This window comes from Capra hircus, chromosome 11 (genome assembly GCF_001704415.2).
Source record: "Capra hircus breed San Clemente chromosome 11, ASM170441v1, whole genome shotgun sequence".
In the NCBI taxonomy this organism is placed as follows: Eukaryota; Metazoa; Chordata; class Mammalia; order Artiodactyla; family Bovidae; genus Capra; species Capra hircus.
This window is the reverse complement of record NC_030818.1, coordinates 24,143,791-24,166,436: the sequence shown is the minus strand read 5'-3', so window position 1 is coordinate 24,166,436 and position 22,646 is coordinate 24,143,791. Positions and strand designations below refer to the sequence as shown.

Here is a 22,646-nt window from a genome sequence, read left to right as displayed (position 1 = left end):
CTAGATCTGATAGATAGAGTGCCTGATGAACTATGGACGGAGGTGTGTGACATTGTACAGGAGACAGGGATCAAGACCATCCCCGTGGAAAAGAAATGCAAAAAAGCAAAATGGCTGTCTGGGGAGGCCTTACAAATAGCTGTGAAAAGAAGAGAAGTGAAAAGCAAAGGAGAAAAGGAAATATATAAGCATCTGAATGCAGAGTTCCAAAGAATAGCAAGGAGAGATAAGAAAGCCTTCCACAGCGATTAATGCAAAGAAATAGAGGAAAAAAACAGAATGGGAGACTAGAGATCTCTTCAAGAAAATTAGAGATACCAAGGGAACATTTCATGCAAAGATGGGCTCGATAAAGGACAGAAATGGTCTGGACCTAACAGAAGCAGAAGATATTAAGAAGAGGTGGCAAGAATACACAGAAGAACTGTACAAAAAAGAGCTTCACGACCCAGATAATCACGATGGTGTGATCACTCACCTAGAGCCAGACATCCTGGAATGTGAAGTCAAGTGGGCCTTAGAAAGCATCACTACAAACAAAGCTAGTGGAGGTGATGGAATTCCAGTTGAGCTATTTCAAATCCTGAAAGATGATGCTGTGAAAGTGCTGCACTCGATATGCCAGCAAATTTGGAAAACTCAGCAGTGGCCTCAGGACTGGAAAAGGTCAGTTTTTATTCCAATCCTAAAGAAAGGCAATGCCAAAGAATGCTCAAACTACCACACAATTGCACTCATCTCACATGCTAGTAAAGTAATGCTCAAAATTCTCCAAGCCAGCCTTCAGCAATACGTGAACCATGAACTTCCAGATGTTCAAGCTGGTTTTAGAAAAGGCAGAGGAACCAGAGATCAAATTGCCAACATCCGCTGGATCATGGAAAAAGTAAGAGAGTTCCAGAAAACCATCTATTTCTGCTTTATTGACAATGCCAAAGCCTTTGACTGTGTCTATTCAGTTCAGTTCAGTCGCTCAGTCGTGTCCGACTCTTTGCGACCCCATGATTCGCAGCACGCCAGGCTTCCCTGTCCATCACCAACTCCTGAAATTCCCTCAGACTCACGTCCATTGAGTCAGTGATGCCATCCAGCCATCTCATCCTCTGTCATCCCCTTTTCCTCCTGCCCCTAATCCCTCCCAGCATCAGAGTCTTTTCCAATGAGTCAACTCTTCACATGAGGTGGCCAAAGTACTGGAGTTTCAGCTTCAGCATCATTCCCTCCAAAGAAATCCCAGGGTTGATCTCCTTCAGAATGGACTGGTTGGATCTCCTTGCAGTCCAAGGGACTCTCAAGAGTCTTTTCTAACACCACAGTTCAAAAGCATCAATCCTTCGGCACTCAGCCTTCTCCACAGTCCAACTCTCACATCCATACATGACCACTGGAAAAACCATAGCCTTGACTAGACAGACCTTTGTTGGCAAAGTAATGTCTCTCCTTTTGAATATGCTATCTAGGTTGGTCATAACTTCTCTTCCAAGGAGTAAGCGTCTTTTCATTTCATGGCTGCGGTCACCAACTGCAGCAGAGGAGCCCAAGAAAATAAAGTCTGACACTGTTTCCATTGTTTACCCATCTATTTCCCATGAAGTGATGGGACCAGATGCCATGATCTTTGTTTTCTGAATGTTGAGCTTTAAGCCAACTTTTTCACTCTCCTCTTTCACTTTCATCAAGAGGCTTTTTAGTTCCTCTTGACTTTCTGCCATAAGGGTGGCATCATCTGCATATCTGAGGTTATTGATATTTCTCCCAGCAATCTTGATTCCAGCTTGTGCTTCTTCCAGCCCAGCGTTTCTTATGATGTACTCTGCATATAAGTTAAATAAGCAGGGTGACAATATACAGCCTTGACATACTCCTTTTCCTATTTGGAATCAGTCTGTTGGTCCATGTCCAGTTCTAACTGTTGCTTCCTGACCTGCATACAGATTTCTCAAGAGGCAGGTCAGGTGGTCTGGTATTTCCCTCTCTTTCAGAATTTTCCACAGTTTATTGTGATCCACACAGTCAAAGGCTTTGGCATAGTCAATAAAGCAGAAATAGATGTTTTTCTGGAACTCTCTTGCTTTTTCCATGATCCAGCGGATGTTGGCAATTTGATCTCTGGTTCCTCTGCCTTTTCTAAAACCAGCTTGAACATCAGGAAGTTCACGGTTCACGTATTGCTGAAGGCTGGCTTGGAGAATTTTGAGCATTACTTTACTAGCATGTGAGATGAGTGCAATTGTGTGGTAGTTTGAGCATTCTTTGGCATTGCCTTTCTTTAGGATTGGAATAAAAACTGACCTTTTCCAGTCCTGTGGCCACTGCTGAGTTTTCCAAATTTGCTGGCATATCGAGTGCAGCACTTTCACAGCATCATCTTTCAGGATTTGAAATAGCTCAACTGGAATTCCATCACCTCCATTAGCTTTCTTCATAGTGATGCTTTCTAAGGCCCACTTGACTTCACATTCCAGGATGTCTGGCTCTAGGTGAGTGATCACACCATCGTGATTATCTGGGTCATGAAGATCTTTTTTGTACAATTCTTCTTTGTATTCTTGCCACCTCTTCTTAATATCTTCTGCTTCTGTTAGGTCCATACCATTTCTGTCCTTTGACTGTGTAGATCACAATAAACTGTGGAAAATTCTGAAAGAGAGGGAAATACCAGACCACCTGACCTGCCTCTTGAGAAACCTATACACAGGTCAGGAAGCAACAGTTAGGACTGGACATGGAACAACAGACTGGTTCCAAATAGGAAAAGGAATACGTCAAGGCTGTATATTGTCACCCTGCTTATTTAACTTCTATGCAGAGTACATCATGAGAAACGCTGGACTGGAAGAAGCACAAGCTGGAATCAAGATTGCTGGGAGAAATATCAATAACCTCAGATATGCAGATGATGCCACCCTTATGGCAGAAAGTCAAGAGGAACTAAAAAGCCTCTTGATGAAAGTGAAAGAGGAGAGTGAAAAAGTTGGCTTAAAACTCAACATTCAGAAAACGAAGATCATGGCATCTGGTCCCATCACTTCATGGGAAATAGATGGGTAAACAGTGGAAATAGTGTCAGACTTTATTTTCTTGGGCTCCAAAATCGCTGCAGATGGTGATTGCAGCCATGAAATGAAAAGACGCTTACTCCTTGTAAGGAAAGTTATGACCAACTTAGATAGCATATTAAAAAGGAGAGACATTACTTTGCCGACTAAGGTCCATTTAGTCAAGGCTATGGTTTTTCCAGTGGTCATGTATGGATGTGAGAGTTGGACTATGAAGAAAGCTGAGCGCCGAAGAATTGATGCTTTTGAACTGTGGTGTTGGAGAAGACTCTTGGTATTCCCTTGGACTGCAAGGAGATCCAACCAGTCCATTCTAAAGGAGATCAGTCCTGGGTGTTCTTTGGAAGGACTGATGCTAAAGCTGAAACTCCAGTACTTTGGCCGCCTCCACCTCATGTGAAGCGCTGACTCATTGGAAAAGACTCTGATGCTGGGAGGGATTGGGGGCAGGAGGAGAAGGGGACGACAGAGGATGAGATGGCTGGATGGCATCCCTGACTCGATGGGCATGAGTTTGAGTGAACTCTGGGAGTTTGTGATGGACAGGGAAGCCTGGCGTGCTCCGATTTACGGGGTCGCAAAGAGTTGCACACGACTGAGCGACTGAACTGAACTGATCATGAAGAATGACTCTGGAGAATATTGCTGTGAACCTTGGCCTATACCTCAGGAGTCGTTCAAAGAAGTGACAGTCTAATAGCAAAACTCCTCTGGTTCTAGCCACCCCATAATGTGGGCAAGTTTCCCAGGGCTTACTTATATTAAAACGCAAAAGAGAACAGAATTGATTCTTAAATTCCATTTTTTTGTGGCAATGGATGTATGGAAAACTAAACCTAGTTCTTAAGAAACACATTTTTAATGAAAATTTACTTTTTACATAATGTAGTAATGTTCGGATCATTGTACTAAATTACAACATAGTGACAACTCATTTGAGAAATACCTTTAACACTTAGCCTTAAAGTCTCAAGAAATTGTTTTTTAAATTAAATTTCAATTATATATTTGTTGTGAGGAATATGATATATTGATGAGTAAGACTTTCAACCGTAACAGTATTGCAGTATAGTAAAATTCTGTGGGGGAGTAATGGGAATACAAGTTCCAGCAGAAAAAGGAAGGACAAAATATTTCTGCCTGTTAAACACTAAGTTATTTATGTAATTTTTTAAAGTTATAAAATGTTATTTAAAATTATATATGGTAAAATTAGTTACTATGGGTGTCCCGTTTTAAGAGTTTTGTGGAAAGTGTTTAAAGTCACTTAATACCACCACAATCAAAATACAGAACCAAGTCATCACTATGCCCCACCATACCCTTTCTTTGCCCTTTATACACAGCACTTTTGCTAACCTTTCCACCCCTGGCAACTACTAGCTTGTTCCTTTTTTTTTGAAATGGGGACCATGTTTATTTAATTGTTTTTATTGAAACATATGATTTGTTTCTTTTTACATTTATAAAATTGAAGTGTAGTTGATTTACAATGTTGTGTTAGTTTCAGGTAGACAACAAAGTGATTCGCTTATACATGTATCTTCTTTTTTAGATTCTTTTCTCTTCTAGGTTATTACAAAATATTGTTGGGTTCTGACTGGTTATCTATTTTATATACAGTAGCTGTTGTTTCGGTCGTGAAGTCCTGTCTGATTCTTGCGACCCCGTGGACTGTCACCTGCCGGGGTTCTCTGTCCATGGGCTTCTCCAGGCAAGAATACCGGAGGGATTGCCATTTCCTTCTCCAGAGGCTCTTCCTGACCCAGGGATCAAACCCATGTTTCTTGGATTGGCAGGCAGATTCTCTACCACTAAGCCACCTGGGAAGCCTGTATATAGTAGTGTGCATATGTTAATCCCAAACTCTTGGTGTATTTCTCCCCTCATTTCCCCTTTAGTAACCATAAATTTGTTTTCTATGTCTGTGGGTCTACTTCTGTTTTGCATATGAATTCATTTGTATCATTAAAAAAAAATTCCACATATAAGCAATTTGTGTGATATTTGTCTTTGGCTTAACTTCGCTTAATTTCTAGTCTGTTCTGAGTCACTACAGGCTTTTTTTTTTTTTTTTTTTTACCTTTTGCAGGATGCCATACAAATGGACTAGCAGAATATATATCCTTTTAGGTCTTACTTCTTTTGCTAGCATGATGCCCAGTTGATTCATCACGCTGTAGTGTGTTTCTGCTCACTGCTGAGCGGTATCCAGTTGTATGATGAAACACAGCTTAATGATCTGTTCACTCATTAAAGTTGTTGTTTCCAGTTTGGGTTATTCTGAGTAAACCTCTGCAGACATAGTTTTTTTTTTTTTTTCCTTTTGTTTCTCTTGGTTAAATACTAAATATATGGATTGCTGATTTACATGAAAAGTGCATATATAACTAAGAAACTGACAAACTGTTTTTCAAAGTGACTGTACCATTTTGCATTCTCACTAGATTCTTTTAAAACTTTAATTTTAATAAGTGTGTAGTAGTATATTCATTGTGGCTTTAATTTGTGTTTACCTATTGACTAAGGAGATGAGATGGTTGGATGGCGCCACTGATTCAATGGACATGAACTTGGGCAAATTCCGGGAGATGTGAGGGAGAGAGAAGGCTGGTGTGCTGCAGTCCATGGTGTTGCAAAGAGTTGGACTTGTCAACTGAACAATTCACTAAACAATGTTTAGGATCTTTTTGTGTGATTATTTGGCATCTATATATCTCTACTGAATTATCTGTTTAAGGCCTTTGCTCTTTATTTGGAGGGGGGGATTAATTTCCTGAATATTTGCACTTCAATCACATTTTAAATCCTCTTCTTCCCTTTTTACATGGATATGCAGCAAGCAGAGCTAAGTTTGTATAGCAACTAACAGTTTGCAAAGTGCCTTCTATGATATGCTACTTTGTTTAATGCCATGATAACTCTAAAGCTGTCCTTCCCATGGTAAGGGGAGGAAGATGATGCCCAGCCCAGAGAAATTAAGGGATTTGTTCTTTCCCACTGGTGAGTGCAAAAACTGGGTTTTACCTTTGAACTCAGTTTTCCAAATCCAATATTCCTTTCAAATGCTATACCCCTGCCCTTGCAGCAGGCACGTGAGCTTGCTTTAGGGGACAGTACAGAGGGGGCATATTTTTCTACTAAGAGCTCTGAGGGGACATAAGCTGAGAATCTCCAAGTGTACTGAGTGGGAAATGGTAGCCCTGAAGTTGAGGGAGCTTTCTAGCCGGCTGACGACTGGAATCTGTTGGAAGAACAACAGGGATGCCCCGGGCTGGAACTTGCTTGGGTAAAACCAATAGGAGGACACCTGTATGCCCCTGGCATGCATCTGATGCCAGAGCTGCTGTTACTCTGTGCCTCTCGGTGGCGGTAGAATGCAGACAGAAGAGGGTCATGGGGAAGCTTGTTTGACCCCCAATAAGAGCAGTTCATCAGAGGTCCTCAGTATGCAAAATGGTCTGCCTTTATTTTTCTGGGCCATTCCAGGAGAAAAGCCTGCCTTGGTGATGGGAAAGGGAAGAAGCGTCTGTGAGTGAGAAGGGGCTTGCCTGGCAGGAGTCTGGGTTGTGGGCTGAGCATGGAGGACCACAGAGATCCAATGAGATGTCTACCACAATTGAATTTCTCCTGTGTTTTGAAACATTTCCTATTTCTGATATTTTGGCTCTGCAAATTTGGTCCTGGGAGGTGTAAGAAAGCAGCAGGCATAGCAAATGTCCTGGGTGCATATCCCTGATCCATCATGTGCTGTCTTGTGGCCTCAGGCAAGTTCATGACCCTCTCTAGGCCTTGTTACCTCATCTATAAAACAGGGTTAATAGACTCAGCCTGCTGGCTTTCCGTGGCACCCAGTAAGGGCACCCACATCTTAGTTTTCCTAAATTGGATGCTGTATCAGTGGTGACGAGCAGAGTACTTAAACACAAGTGTATCTCAACAGACGCTGCTGACTACAGGTTACAACAGGGAAGTAGCACGTGTTAGTGGAATATTGGGTCAGACAAACCCGCATTCAGATCCTAGCTACACGCTTTATTACTCGTGCAAGCTAATTTCTTCCACCTCCCTTTCCTTGTCTGTGAAGTGGGGATAATTAGAGAGCGTGCCTCACAGATTGCTGTGAAAATGAAAAGAGGAAATGCACAGGTGGTCAGCCACGGCGAAACCACAGCTGCGATGACTGTGAACAGGCATGGGGAGACCACTGAATGTGGATCAGGCGGCCGGGACCCAGGTTCCCAATCCGATAAACTACTAGCCCTCTGACTTGGCCAAGTCACCTAAACCTCACCTTTCTGAGCCTTTTCTCATCTGTCATGTAGAGACATTGATGCTTCATAGCTTCTGGACCATTGTATAGTTCAGCTGAGGTTATATGTGGGAAAGTTTGATGTTCATGAAGCACTAACCAAATATAAAGCTTGATTATATTCAGACTCACTGTTGCCTCAACTACCTGAGTTCTCCGTGGGCTGTCAGAATCCTGGCTAAAGGCCCCTGAGGGTTCCCACGCCTTTGCGTTTAGGAATTTCTTTCCATGAGGATCTGCTGCCCCCTGGTGGATGTTATCACCATGTTGCAAAAAGTTTTCCTGAAGATTTTACATGGGCTTATCTCAGGGCCTCTCTAGAGAAGCCACAGCTTTCCGGTTGTTGCACCCCAGGACCAAGACCCGCCTTCCTCCCCGCTCCCCTCCACTGTAAGGACTGAGCCCCCAGCTCCTGGTATCTGAGCTGCAGAGCTGCTTTGGGGGCTGGAGGCCACAGTATGTCTGAAGTGTCTGCTATGACTGGCTGGTCTGTGGCCAAACTTCTAGCCCAGGGTGAGTATGGAGACACTCACACGAGGGTGGAACATTCCACCAGTTTTCCGGGAAAGAAGAGGAGAAGCTTAGGCAGCCAACACTCAGCCTGACACTGGGTAGGAGAAAACTTCAGCTCCCGGGGAGAGACATTGTTAAACCACTAGGGATCTGGTGTCCAAGTGGAATTTCTTTAGAAAATTCCTTTGCCGAAGGCATTTTGACATATGAAGTGCTTAGATGTGTGGGTTGGGTTGCCTGGGTTCACATCCTGACTCCTCCAAGCAAAATGGTTCTCTAAGCCTCTAAGGGAAGTGGCCAACTTGCAGACAGAAGCAGGAAGGATGCTTTTTTGTGCGTGAGGAGAAGGGATTCCTTCCTCTGAGCCTCACTTACTGAAGATGCTTGGCCTCCGGCAGCTCTCCCCTGCCTGCCTGCCCCTTCCCGCCTCTCTCCCTCCACCCTTCAGCCCCTGGCAGTGGGCAGCAACAAGCTACAGTCAGCGTCCCTGTGGCAGCACTGGTGAGATGGACCGCTGTGGAGAGGAACCGAGGCTGTGGGCAGAGGCATCTGCTTAGAAGCCCACCGCTGAGCATAGACAAGAGGCAGTGTCAGCGGGCCTGCGGCTGCCAGGTCACCCGGGAGGGGTCACACTTTGTCCTCTAAAGCCCTACCTGCTGCCCCCACAGCCGACATCCAGCGCTTGGTGTATACTCTTGGCGGAATGAGACAGAGACCGAAGGACCGGAGCCCGCTTTGTGGAGGCAGCCCGCCGAGGCCTGCTTTCCCCAGAGGAAGAGACCGCCAGGCGCAAGCCTGCCATCGCCCTGCGTCCCAGCTGCTGATTACACAGCAACAGTTATGAAAGTGTCCTGTGTTTTATTGCCAAAATGTAGACAAAGCCAAGGGTGGGAAAAGAAACTCAGAACCAAATAAAATCTCCCCACTCATAGATAATGTCAATATTCAAAAATTATGTTTTATTGAAAGAAATGTTAGAATTGGAATGTAGAAATGTAGAAAATGTAGAGAAATGTAGAGAAAACAGAGAATGTAGAGACTGTAGAATGTAGAAAACTGGAAAGAATGATAGAATGAAGACCTATGTTCCTTTCACTAGATTTAAGTTATTACCACTTGCTACATTTCCTGCAGATCCTGTTCTCTATATTTTTTGTATGTAGAAATTGGAACATTTCACTTTCAAATATTTAGCAGGTTTTTTGTAACAGGAAAGAACCACACAGCCACAATATCCTCATTACAGCAAAAAATTAACAATTTTACAATATCATCTAACCTATATTTTATATGCAAAGTTTCAGATTTCTCCAATTGTCTTCAAAATGTTGTTTAGATTTATATGTGTGTTTTAAATCTGAGGTCTAGTCAAGGTTTATGCAATGCATTGAGTTGTTGTGTCTTTTTAGTATCTTTTCATCTAAAATAGCCTCTCTTCTGTGCCTTAAATACTGAGTCATTGATACTGGTACTGACTGTCTTGAAGAGTCCAGACTGGTTGTGTTGTAGAATGTCGCACAACTGACATTGTCAGATTGCTTGCTCATGGGATTCAGGTTAGACATTCTGGTAGGAATGTTTCACTGGTGATACTGTATCGCTTCTTCTTGCCTCACATCAAGAGGCTCCTGATGTCTGGGTATATCACTCCCTTTGGATGCTGCTTGTGCATCGGAATCATCTGGGGAGCTTCCTTCTAACACAGACTCTTGGGTTTCCCACCTGGAGTTTCAGTTTCATCAGTCTGTGGTTTGCTTAGCACATTTGCATCATTGAAGACCTTTTCAGGGATTCTGAGGGGTGGCCAGGTTGAAACCCGTGGGGGCACAGCCTTCCAGTTTCTCTCTCTTTTGTGAATTGACACTGTCCGTCCACGCAGTATAAAACTTCCCTCCCAAACCAACAGAACTGGAGTGGGGCTACCTATTCCCAGCCTCATCCACCTCTGGGGGGCATCACGGGAGATGACTCACTCCAGCCCTTTTGCCTCAGGACACAGACCCCAGGGCTAAGATGGATCTTCTCTTTACTCTGGGTATGGATGGTGGTGGGTCCGACTGTGGTTGGGGCCAGTGTCAAGAACCCTGGAAGGAACATTTCCTGGGCATATGCATAACCTATCTCTTGGGGTGAGAAGGGGGAGCTTATGTGATCTGAGCCCCTGAATTTTCTTCCCATACCTGGAATGACATTTCTGGAAAGATCAGACTGACTTTGAGATTAGGAATTTGAAGATACTCATCATTCCCTCTTCCTATTGCAACAGATTAGCTAGTGACAATTCTCAATCCCCCAACATTTGTGTGTACATACACACACACACACACACACACACACACACACACCATACACAATGAAGAAATGCAGAGTAGAATGGCAGGGGAGGAGCTGCAGGGGGATGAAGACAGAAGCCAGCAAGTGTGACAGCAATCTCTAGGTATAAAAATCCAGCTGGTCAACCGAGGGTTAAACCATGGTGGCAACAAAAGGCCGATGGCTGTGCTGGGCTGCGTAGCCTAAGTCAGGCAGAATTTGGCGACTGTCTGTGTCCCAGTCAGGTTCCTCCCTGGGTACCATGTACCGTAACCACTTAGAAGTCTTATACTCAGCAACAGGGCACACACAGCTGCAGTGAATAGGTGAATGTGTGAGCAGCTGGAGGAAGCTGTGGTCCCAGGGAGCTGTGAACTTAGACGGAGGCAGCACAGCGGACCAGGTTTAACCTCATCCCTAGAGGATCGCTCTGTCTCCACCTGGAGGCTGTGGAGGGCACTGGCTGGCTGGAACCCCAGAGAATCCTGGGAGAGAAACCACTTCTAAGCCTCCTTAGGATCAACAGTCAACCTGCCTGGTGCTTCTGAACTGGGAGCAGGAGGCAGCTCCCACGGGGTCAAGTTGGCTGGAGAAGCCACATCTGGCTAGGAGAGGAGCATGAGGCCCTGCGATGGAGGGGTTGAAGAGGAGGAAGATGTGACTCTTTATAGCATTCCTGTAGCTCCTACCTCCCCACATCTGCCCCTCCTGTCTCTTATCCAAGGCTGGCTGCACGGCACCCCTCAGGAGCATGGGTGCCTTTGGAAATATTGTAGTCCAAGAAGAAAGTTCAGAATATACAACCTTGTCACATATTCACATATATGCATTCACATGCGCACACCACATTCCTTGTAGCTCAGTCAGTAAAGAGTCTGACTGCAATACAGGAGACCTGGGTTCGATCCCTGGGTTGGGAAGATCCCCTGAAGAAGGAAATGGCAACCCACTCTAGTATTCTTGCCTGGAGAATCCCATGGACAGAGGAGCCTGGCGGGCTGCAGTCTATAGGGTCACAAGAGTTGGACACGACTGAGCAACTAAGTGTGCACAAACACCTGCACGCTCACACAACACCCATGGGCAAACATGTGCATGTATGAGTTAGGACTCAGGGCCAAGGCAGGTCCGGTCCCTGCTCTGCCATGTACTGGCTGTGTGACCTCGGGCAAGTTGCTTTGCCTTTCTGGGCTGCAGCTGCCTTCTCTGTGAGAGTGAAGTCAGGTGGGTTCTGAGATCAGAGAATGTCAGAGATGGAAGAAAAGGTAGGAATCATCGTCCATCAATTCATTTTATAGATGCACAATCAGAGATCAGAAGGAGCTCCTTAGACCTGTGGGGAAACTGAGGACTAGAGTCGGAAAGGAAGTGACTCATCGTGGGGCACTTTTAGTCATGGACCCTACCCCAAGGAGCTAGGAGACCATCTGCTCAGAAATCTCTTTAGTCTCATCCCATTTCAAACTTCTCCAAAACCAAACTGGGGAGGAAGAAGATGGTGGTTAAGCAGTGGAGAGATGGGAACACATGAGGTGGGAAATCCAGCACTGGTCATTTGAAGAGTGTGGTGGTGAGAGGCATGGGTCGTGGGTGTAGGCAGGCTGTCTCTGTGGTCAGGAGATTATAGAAGAAAAAGTCCCTGTGTGTGTGTGTGCGTGCGTGTGGTGTGTGTGTGTGCGTGTGTGTGTGGTATGTGTGTGTGTGGTATGTGTGTGTGTGGTATGTGTGTGTGTGTGGTATGTGTGTGTGTGTGTGGTGTGTGTGTGTGTGTGATATGTGTGTGTGTGTGTGTAGGCAGTATTTAGGTACCAAGGGGTGTAACTGTGAGGTTGCACAAGTGGCTGATCATGCAATGTTTCAAATTGCTTGAGGTCAAAGTTTCAACTTTAAAAAGAATTTTGTTAACAACCTGAAAGAATTGAGTCCACATTTTTTGTTTTTGGTGTATTTCCTCTCTGAGCCATCCAGCTCAAATAGGAAGGTTTTTCTAGAAGTTCCCTGAGTGGGTTCCATGGGGTGTTATTATATTCCATGGGGGGATTGGGGTGGGGAATGTTTGGAAAATCCTGAAACTGACCAAGACAAGGAGGTTTCCTTACTAAATGTCGGTCTTCTTAGAGCCTTAGAGCTTTGTGAGCCTCTAGGTGGACCTGGTGTTCAGCATCCATCACACTGCCGGACCATGAATCCTTCTCCCTGGGGCTTAGAATTTCAGGAGGCTGGAATTTTATGGATCACCTTTTAGGAAACACTTTAAACCCTGGAAATTTTTTAAGTCATAAAAGTCATGATGATAAAGGGAAAAAAGGACTTTCTTATTGTTGGTATGAAAAACTTAACTCACGCAATTGATTTTAAGTAACATTTAAAAAGACTATATTCAAAGATGATTTTAATTAAAGACTTTGATTTATTTTTTTCAATGATTCATAACACTTGTGATGAGATAGCACAGGACTTGTTCCTTCCATTCTTCTGATTGAGTGGTTTTATGCTTGGCGTCTATTCTTTAACTTGGAAATTTAACATACATGTGTAACTTAAATTCTCAGGCTAATATTTGTTTTCTTCTGCCCAGACAACTCAAGGACTTGAGCATGTTTTAACTCCAGTCTTCCTTCCTGACCTATAGGCCACCATTGTCCAACATCTGGAGAAGGCAATGGCACCCCACTCCAGTACTCTGGCCTGGAAAATCCCATGGACGGAGGAGCCTGGTAGGTTGCAGTCCACGGGATCACTAGGAGTCAGACACTACTGAGCAACTTCACTTTCACTTGCATGCATTGGAGAAGGAAATAGCAACCCACTCCAGTGTTCTTGCCTGGAGAATCCCAGAGACGGGGGAGCCTGGTGGGCTGCCACCTATGGGGTCGCACAGAGTCGGACACGGCTGAAGTGACTTAGCAGTAGTCCAACATCTTTGTTCTGTCGAACGTTTGGAAGCCCCTCAATTAGATGTTATGACCATTGTTTTATACATCAGTGTTTGTATAGATTTGGTCATGTGTTAACAACTTTTCTTGCTTTCCTCATTTCTTCTTTCATCGCAGACATTAAAGTTTTCTTACTGAGGGTTTATTGGTAACAAGCTCTGCTTTTCTTTGTTGACAAATTTCTTTAAATCACTTTATTCTTAAAAATAAGTTTTGTTTGGTATTAAATCTAGGTTGATGGTTATTATCTTCAAAGTTTATTTCCTTCATCTATTAGATGTGGACAGTAAATATCTTCCTTAATGACTACATCAAGAGGTTCTTGGGAGGACCATATGGCATACCGATTGGAAAGCTTTAAACAATAAATGTCAGATGTTCTGTTTGTCCTCTGCTCCATGAGAAAACTTTGGAAGTTGTGTTAAGACAAAGCTAACTCTCTCAGTGAGCAAGCTCTTTGCCAGCATATCCTTGTACAGTGTTTCTCAACTTTCATTGTCTCTGTAAGGAGACTTCTCAGGTATTTTCCCCTAACTACTTCTCTCCCATATAATGCAATGCTACAGATACACTGCATACCTTTTATGTACTATATGTAAATCTGTGCTTTATACACAAAAAGAGTGAACATTTTTTTGTCCCCCTCAAGCCCTCATGAACCGATTTTTGGTCCCTTTAGGGTCATATCGGAGCCTGATGGGCTGCCGTCTATGGGGTCGCACAGAGTCGGACACGACTGAAGCGACTTAGCAGCAGCAGCAGCAGCATCTTCATAGATAATGCATGTCCCAGTGGCATTAGAAAATGAGCAGCATTTTTAAGTTTTTATTTTCTTTTAAAATGTTTATTTGTTTAGCTGCTTCAGTCCTAGCTGCCTCATGCGGGATCTTTCATTGCGGCGCATGGATTCTCTAGTTGTGGCGCGCGAGCCCCCGAGCTTGCAGGCTTAGGTGCTCTGGCATGTGTGGGATCTTAATTCTCCCACCAGGGATGGAATCCGCGTTCCCTGCATTGCAAGGCAGATTCTTAACCACTGGACCACCAGGGAAGTCACTGAGCAGCATTTTTAAGCCACAGCATCGCCTGAGCGTGAAAGGATAGAGCTCTGGAACTAGGGAGACCTGAGACCGAATCCCTGCTCTGGCACTGGCTAGCTGAGTCACATTGGGCGAGTTACTTAACTTCTCCCAGCCTCTTTTAGAGCTGAAATATGGTTATTAAATGAGCATCAGTATCAGACCTGGAACAGAGTAACTATTTAATACATATTAGTTATTAATGAATATTTCCAAATGAGTGTGCATTCCTTTACATTTTTTCAGTCATTTCATTATAAAAGCAATACACATGTTTATAATAATATTTAGGCATTAAGGAAAAATAAGGTATTCCATCTCTCCCTCTCTCTGAGCCCAACCCCCTACACTGTAAGGGAGAACCCACAGGAGGAAGAGCCTGTGGGGGTGGGTGCCTGGCTCAGTGGCCCAGTGGGAATGAACTCTCCCTGAGGGGCCTGAGGGGGACTCTGGGGCTGGGAAGGCAGACAGAGGTCCTGGCCGACAGATTCTCAGGGCAGCTATGCAGAAGCCGCCGCCAGGGTCTAGTGGGAATTCCCCAAATGCCTGAAAGAAGTAGCCTGGAGAACTTTGCCTTTCTCTAGGAGAGTGGTTCTCAAAATGTGGTCTCTGAATTGACAGCATCAGTGTTACTGGAGAATTTATTAAAGCTTCGAATGTTTGGGCCCCCACCCAGATCTACCGAATCAGAAACTGTGGGTTTAGAGCCCAATTTGTATTATAACAAGCCCTCCAGGTAATTCTGAGGCCTCTCAGGTTGGCGAACCATAGCTCTGAAACAAGCGTTCCCTCCCACAATCTCCCCTGGAGGGCAGGCTTGCAAAAGGTTTACTAAGGAAGGGGCTGGCAGAATTCCTCTTAAGGAGAAACAGGGGTTGGAAATTTTGAAGGCTTTGAGCCAGAAGTCAGCTGTGAGTGCTGGAACATTCCTCAGAGACCTCTACCGTGGCTGGATTCTGTTCAAAAGAAGCCATTACTGAGTTTGGTGTAGAGACTGAGCTGAACACTATCACTGGCAAAAATGTAGAGGAGTGTGCCTGTGCTGAGAATCTTTTTCTGCAGAATATTACGTTTTTTTTTTTTTTTCCTACACAGAACTAGAATGTCAAGGCCATGCCAGCGTGTGGTTTTGGCAGAGAGTATGTTGTGTGTTTTGGCCTAAAGTGTTTCATGAGCCCAGGGTTAATTTTGTGCAGGTCAACCTGACCCAGTCAGAGGAATGTTCTAAGTGTATGTAATGTTGAGATAGTTGAGCCAGTAATAGACTTTAATTCCTCTGCTTTGTTCTTAAAAAAAAAAAAAAATCAGTGGGATATAAGTTGCTTTCTTAAACCTTGGGGAAGAAAGACTGGTCAGTTAGAAATTAGGCCAGGCTACATACAGCAGGAAGCCAAAAATGGCAGTCACTTAAACATATAAGGGTTTTTTCATTTTCTCACATCACAGTCTGGTGGTAAGCAGTTCAAGGCCCATTGTTAGCCATCTCAGTCATCTCATTCCACAGAGGAAGGAGGAAAGAGAGGGCAGAGGGAAAGAGGGGGGGAAACAAAAGGGGTCCAGGGCAGGCTTCACCGTGCCTCCCAGGGAGCCCCCAACAGAACTCCGTCTTACATCTCACTGGCAGAAAAATATTTCCAAAGGCATCTGGGAAATGTAGTTTTATTCCCAAAGGCAATGGTTCCCAACGGTAAATCGTGGTTCTGTTCCTAAGGAAGAAAGTGGACTGCATAGTGGGGTAAGCAGATCATAGCCTGTGCCCTATGAGACTGCATCTATGGATGTACAGGATCTTCCAGAGGCTGAGGAGAGAGCACTTTATATGGACTGAAACTTGGCCACAGCCTCGGCATATCCCGAGACCTAGTCCTGTTTCTCAGCTTCTTGCAGGATGGCAGCGAGGAGACTCCCATGCTGAGCTGTACTCCAGGAGAGTCTCCATCCATCACCAAGGGGCTAGTGCCTGGTCTGGCTACTCTGTCTCGTCTTTCCCTGATAGCTTTGCTCACAATGCTTGCATGCCCTTCTTTCTCCATTTATGTGTCCTGGATCTTCCCTCTCCTTTGTCTGTGTCTTTCAGACAAATGAAGAAACTGAGGCTCAGGGAAGGTAAGCAACTTTCTTGGCTGCAGAGCTATATTTTAGAACTGTATGTCTCAGGGTCCCCTGTGTCCTGATGAGTACCTTCCTGCACTCCTTTTTTTTCCTCCTAACTGAACCTGATCCCTTAGAAAAAGCTGGGCTGGGAACTCTGCCAGGATTTCTGGAGAGCTTTCTTGGAATAACGGTGCATCTGACAATAGAATGCTGTGTCTTTTCCGGTGTGCTGGTGGGGAGGTTGCAGTTAAACAAGTTCTTAGGGTGTGAGGGGCATTAGTCCCGCGACAAGTGTGCGAGAGACCTGGATGCAGTCGCAACGAGGGCAGAGGTGCTGAGAAACCTTTAGCTTCGGGGAGGGGCCCTCTGGGAGACCCCCTTGCCGGTCCCACTGAAGGTTAAAGTCATCATCAGCCCTTTCCAACCTTATGTGTATACCTGCTCCCGATCCTTTCCTCACTGGGAGGAAGGACTCACATCCCACAGCTTGCTGGATAGAGTGGCTTGGGAGAAATCTGGAGCAGTCGTGATTGTAAGGATTTCATTTCCTGGTGACTTGAGTCTTTGGGCCTGGAGACTGCTCAGAGTCTGAATAATCAAAGCCTTGGGCCTTAAGGGAGACTCAACAGAATTTTGCTTTAAAAATTGCAATGCGTGACAATAGAGGCATGGTTAAATGAATTCAGGTATGAAGGACTGTGCAGTAATTAAAAAGAAACAGGGAAACAGGCATACTAAGATCTCTGAGATGTACTGTAAAGTCAAGAAAACAAGCTGTAGAATAAATGTTAAATTACAACAACAAAGAACTTTCTTCCAAATGCATATATGTAAAGCTGTACCAAAAAGGTGCTTTGGGCTTCTAGCAAACCAGTAAGTGCCTTGAACCTTACAGGGTTGCTTTGGGTGTTAAATGAGATAAGATACAAATGTACTTTGCAAAAGTTAAAGTGTAAGGTAGAGGATACAAAACTATACTGTACCATTGCGTCCTTGCCCTTGCTCCCTAAGTGAAATTGGAATAGGAAAGAAGGAGAAAATGGAGAACTTGTTACACTGTCCTCAGCACTTCTCACGCATTGCTTGCAAGCACTACAACCCTATGAATTAGGTACTGATATTATTATCATCCCCACTTCAGTTGAGAAACCTAAGAACTTTGAAGATAATTTCCATGGTCGTCCAGCTGGCAAGTTAGTCATAACTTCAGCCCAGGTTCCGGCTCCAGAGCGTTGTTGTCAGCTTTGATAACATGTTTCAGTACTATGCTGTTGTTATTTAGCAGCAAAACCGAGTCTGACTCTGCAGCTCCATGGACTGTAGCCCACCTGGTTCCTCTGTCCATAGCATTTCCCAGGCAGGAATACAGGATTAGGTTGCTATTTTGTTCTCCAGGGTATCTTCCCCACCCCTGGATGAAACCCGTGTCTCCTGCATTGGTAGGCAGATTCTTTACTGCTGAGCTACAGGGAACCCATTAAAGTACTATATCTATATTGAAATAAGGTTTACCATTCCCTTCTTGCAGCAGTTTTGAGGAAGTCAAGATTTGAATCTCCAAGAATGAGTGTGTCAAACTGATTCTAACCCCACTGAGTTCCTTTTGTCGGCTTACACCAGGCATAGGAATAACAGGAGTTAACATTTTGGGAGCATTTGCTGTGTGCAAGATACTTTCGTTTTGTAAGTATTAATTTAATGCAAATACTTTAGGCAGGAGGTACTATTATCCCATTTAACAATTTAGAAACGGGCCGTGCCCAGAGTTTGAATAACTTTCCCAGTGCAAAGACGCTTAAAATCTGGTCTCTACCCTCAGGCTCATATGGGAGTAACAAATGATGAACCAGTGCGCCAAATGCTGCAATGTGATATTTACAAAGTTCCAAAGGCGCTCACAGAGGAGCAGTCCCTGCAAGGAGAGGACGTGACATTTTACGTGGGATCCTGAAAGGTCGAAGTGAGCGAGATTAGAGCAGGGGTGACTGCATGTGGAAGCCCTTGGGAATGCATGAGTGAAGCCTCAATCTAAAATTCTGGGTCAGAACCAAGCCAGGTGCCCACTGCAGCGCCGGCAAAGATATGCGGTGACCGCTGTCTGTGGTTGCTCTTCTGCTTATTTCCCAACCTACAGAACCGCACATCCCAGCGGGGTCGAGGGCTCAGCTTCTGCCCCCTGCTCGGGCCACAAAGAGTCTCCCCTCACCCTGGACTACGTGAGCGGCAGAGGCAAACTGCGCCACGGCTAGGCTCAAATGGTACGGGATCGTCTGGGAAGGTAGAGCGATCACTGGCGGATATGATAAATCTGTAAAGGACTATCCGGATTGGTTGCCGCCTTCTCTGCTGTGGAAGAGCGGGGCAGAGAATCTTCGTCTAGAGAATTTTTCAGGTAAAAACGTCTGGAGCCTTCTCTTCCCGCTACAGATTCCAGTGGCGACTACCCGTGAGGTGTACGTCACGTTACTTGTTTGGAAACCGGATGTCCCTTAAGAGAGTTATCCATTCTCCACGGCAGAGAGCGCCATGCGGTCAGTAGAGCTTCTGATTGGCTGCTGTGGAATGGGGCCGGCTAGATCGGAGCCCGGGCTGCTGGGGAGAAGCCCGGCTTCCCCGCCCTCTCTCCGGTGCAGGGAGGATGGCGCCCCTACGTGGTCTTTTGGAGCTGTTGCCTCCCGAAGTCCTTTCTTGGCTTGCTTGGTTTCCAGAGCCTTTTTAACCTAGAAAGAGAAAGACCTAGACTGGAATATATACCAGCTACTCCAGTACTCTTGCTTGGAAAATCCCATGGACGGAGGAGCCTGGTAGGCTGCAGTTCATGGGGTCGCTAAGAGTCGGACACGACTGAGCGACTTCACTTTCACTTTTCACTTTCATGCACTGGAGAGGGAAATGGCAACCCACTCCAGTGTTCTTGCCTGGAGAATCCCGGGGACGGGGGAGCCTGTTGGGCTCCTGTCTATGGGGTCGCCCAGAGTCAGACAGGACTGAAGCGACTTAGCAGCAGCAGCAGCAGCAGGCTGGATGAGAGTGCAGACGCTCAGGGCTGACTTCCCGTGCTGGTTTCCAGGTTTACACTTAAGCCAGTTTCCTTTCTTTCCTGCCTGGGTCTCATCTATAAAATGGGCGTAATAATAATAACCTGCCTCAGAAGATTACTGTGAAGTTTCAGTTAATTGATATGCTTATAGGTCTCACAGTGGCAGGCACATAATAGGTACATAATGAATGATAGCTAGTGGAGGTCTGTGTACTAGTTAGGAAAGAGTGTTATGGCGTTTGAAAGACTTGCCACTGATGGTCAGATTACTCTCTCTGTGTCTCTGTTTTTCATCTGTAAGGGGGACCAAACAATAGCACCTACTTAATGAAACTGTGGACTAATTGAGATAATACTGGTAAAAATATCTAACATATAGCAGTTTATAAATGTTGTCTCCTATTATTATTATTCAACTATTATGATTACTCTTTCCCTTCTGCCCAAAAGGTCACTTTAGCCTGAGTTGGCCCCTCTGAAAGAGGAATAGTAATTTGCCTGGCGTTAGAGTCTCTAAATCTGTGACACTCATTTGTGTAAAGCCTAGTCTTGGAAAAATCTCTACATCCAAGTCCTGCCCATCATTTCCATCACTCTTTTAGGCACTGTCGTCTTAAGCCCCAGCTGGTACCTGAGAAGAATCTTTAAAATCATTAACATTATCATCATTAACTCTTTGGTACAGAATTGGTTTGTCAGATTATCTTTAAAGTTGACTCAGGTGTTGAACAGTATTTTGAGGGTGGGGAACACAGAATGACATGTGCTGATGGGGTAAGATAAGGTGCCCTGGGTCTGAAAGTGAAGGACCTAGGTCAACATATACCCTAGGGTGAGCCTGTGATGGACCGGTGATGGTGAAGTGTGTGGTGGTGGTTGGGTTCAGGGCAGCCTGGAATCCTTGTGAGTCATGAGAGATCTGAACTCTGAGTATAACTTCATCTCTCTGGTTGTGTGACTTTGGACAAGGCACTTAATATTTTCTGAGGACTGGCTTTATAGTTAGTAAAATAAAACTGAATTCTCTTGCTTGGTGCCTGGCCCATAACAAGAAATCTATAAACACTAGTTATTGTTGTTTTTATTGTTATTAATTCATCTTCAAAAATATGTTAAGGATTGTGGGACAATGGGGTATATTAAGTTAAAAAATTTTTTAAATGATAATTATTATTATTGGCTGGGCCGCAGAGCATGTGTGATCTTAGCTGGCTGACCAGGAATTGAACCCATGTACTCGGCAGTGGAAGCACAGAGTCTTAACCACTGGACCACTGGGGATATCCTATTAAGTTTTTGGCTTCCAAGAATCAGGGGTACCTGAGATCACCAGTCAAGCAAGTGTAGTTTACCTTTCTTTTTCCACTTCCTCCTTGTTATTTTTCTTCTGTCTCTATTAAAAAAATCTAGCTAGCTGGGGAAGTCAAATAAATAACCCAGTTTAATGAGGTCTTTATAATTCCTTGGATGCCTCCCTCCCCTACTATAACACTGACCACTCCCCATCAGCTGCCACAGATACTCCCTTCCCTTTTGGCCTGGAAGATGGGGCTCTACCTAGAGCTTAGAGCCTGTACACTGTGGTCTCCATGTACCTCGGCAGCCCTAGAGCCCTGGAGCTCCTCTTCCGATGAGGGAAGCCCAAGAGTGGAGGTGGTACTTCTAGGAGCAGATAGTATGGGAGGGGTGGGTAGGACAGTGACATCCGTTCTAGTTATACAACATTCCTTTTTTTGTGTGATTACTATATTCAGTTTACTCTGGGATGCTATCTCTCTCCCATTCTGGACATGTATGTAGAGCTGTTTCTCAGTTAAAAAGACAAAAGAGAATAGTGGGAAAATCTGGGGATTTTGTGTTGGGCAGACTTCCACTTGAATCTAGTCCTTTACTGTATGATCTTAGAGGAGTTGCTTATTTTCATAGTTTTCTTTTTTATACTGTGAGAGGTAATCAGAGTACTACTCAGCAGCAAAAGTGAATGAAGTATTGACGAATGGAATAACATGGATGAATCTCAAAATAATCATGCTGAGTATAAGATGGCCGCCAAAAATAGTATACACTGTATGATCTTGTTTGTGTAAAGTTCTAGAAAATGCACACTAGTCTATAGCATCAGAAAGCAAACCAGTGGTGTGAACTGGAAAGGAGTGAAGCAAAGATAATAAAGGGTGCAAGGAAACTTTTGGAGGAGGGTTTTATAGGTGTGTATGTGTATCAAAACCTACTAAATTGCACACTTTAAGTGCAGTTTGTTGTATTTCAGTTCCTCAATAAACATCAAAATGAGAATAGTAAAGCCTATTCATAAATAGTTTTGATGTTTTAGTGAAAAAAGCATGCTAAAGTGCCAAGAATACCACAAGCAATCAATAAAGGGCTTTTCTATTCTCTCTCATTTTCACATATTTTAAAAAACAATGACAAAACATTAGCTTTAGCATCATATGTTTATATGACAAAGGCCTATAAGTGAGCACCAACACTTTAAGTAATAAAGGCTATAATTTTTTCCTGCTTTTTTGGGGATCATGGATATTATATGTATTAAGGATTATATATATATAATATATATTCATTTAAGGATATATATTTATATAAGGATAAATATATATGAATATATATATATTAAGGATTAAATGAGACAATCATGAGAGGAACTTTGAGCAGTGCTGGACATGTAGAAACATTCAATTTTTTTTTGTTTTTAAACTATTATTAATCATTATTACAAATTTGATGGATAGCACATAATGAGTGATCAGTAAATACTGGTTGTAATTACAGTTATTTTGTTTCTGGATTGGATGGACGGGAAAGACTTGCTAGAAGATCACTGAAGTTAATTTCAAAAAAGGTTTGCCTTTCCTGAGACTCCTTGATGATGCTGGAGTTTTGTGCTCAGTTGCTCAGTCTTGTCCAATTCTTGGAGACCGCATAGACTATAGCCCACCAGGCTCCTCTGTCCATAGGATTTTCCAGGCAAGAATATTGGAGTGGGTAGCCATTTTCTTTGTATTTGGTGACAAATCGTGACAGGAACCATCTGGAAGAAATGTAATTAATGTCCCTTTCAGCAATATAATTACTCATCATGACTGTTAATAAGATAATATTGAAGGTTTCTGATTTATTAGTGGTGACCAGTGATTTAGATGGGAATAAGTGGTTCCTAGTCCTAATGAAGTGGTATTAACTTTTGGGAAATAAATCTTTGCCTTATATACAAGCAGCTCCTGAGAAACTTGTCAAAATGGAGATTTGTGAGGTTTGCCTATGAAGATTTTGACTTGGTAGCTC

General features: G+C 44.1%; 1 long non-coding RNA gene across 1 annotated transcript in view; it reads left to right on the top strand.

Moving 5' to 3' along the window:
* Positions 15,901–22,646, top strand: part of LOC108637107 — a 55,462-nt gene continuing 48,716 nt past the window's right edge. Inside the window, exon 1 of the long non-coding RNA XR_001918750.1 lies at positions 15,901–15,944. This is a non-coding gene — a long non-coding RNA (uncharacterized LOC108637107). The remainder of the gene's footprint in view (positions 15,945–22,646) is intronic.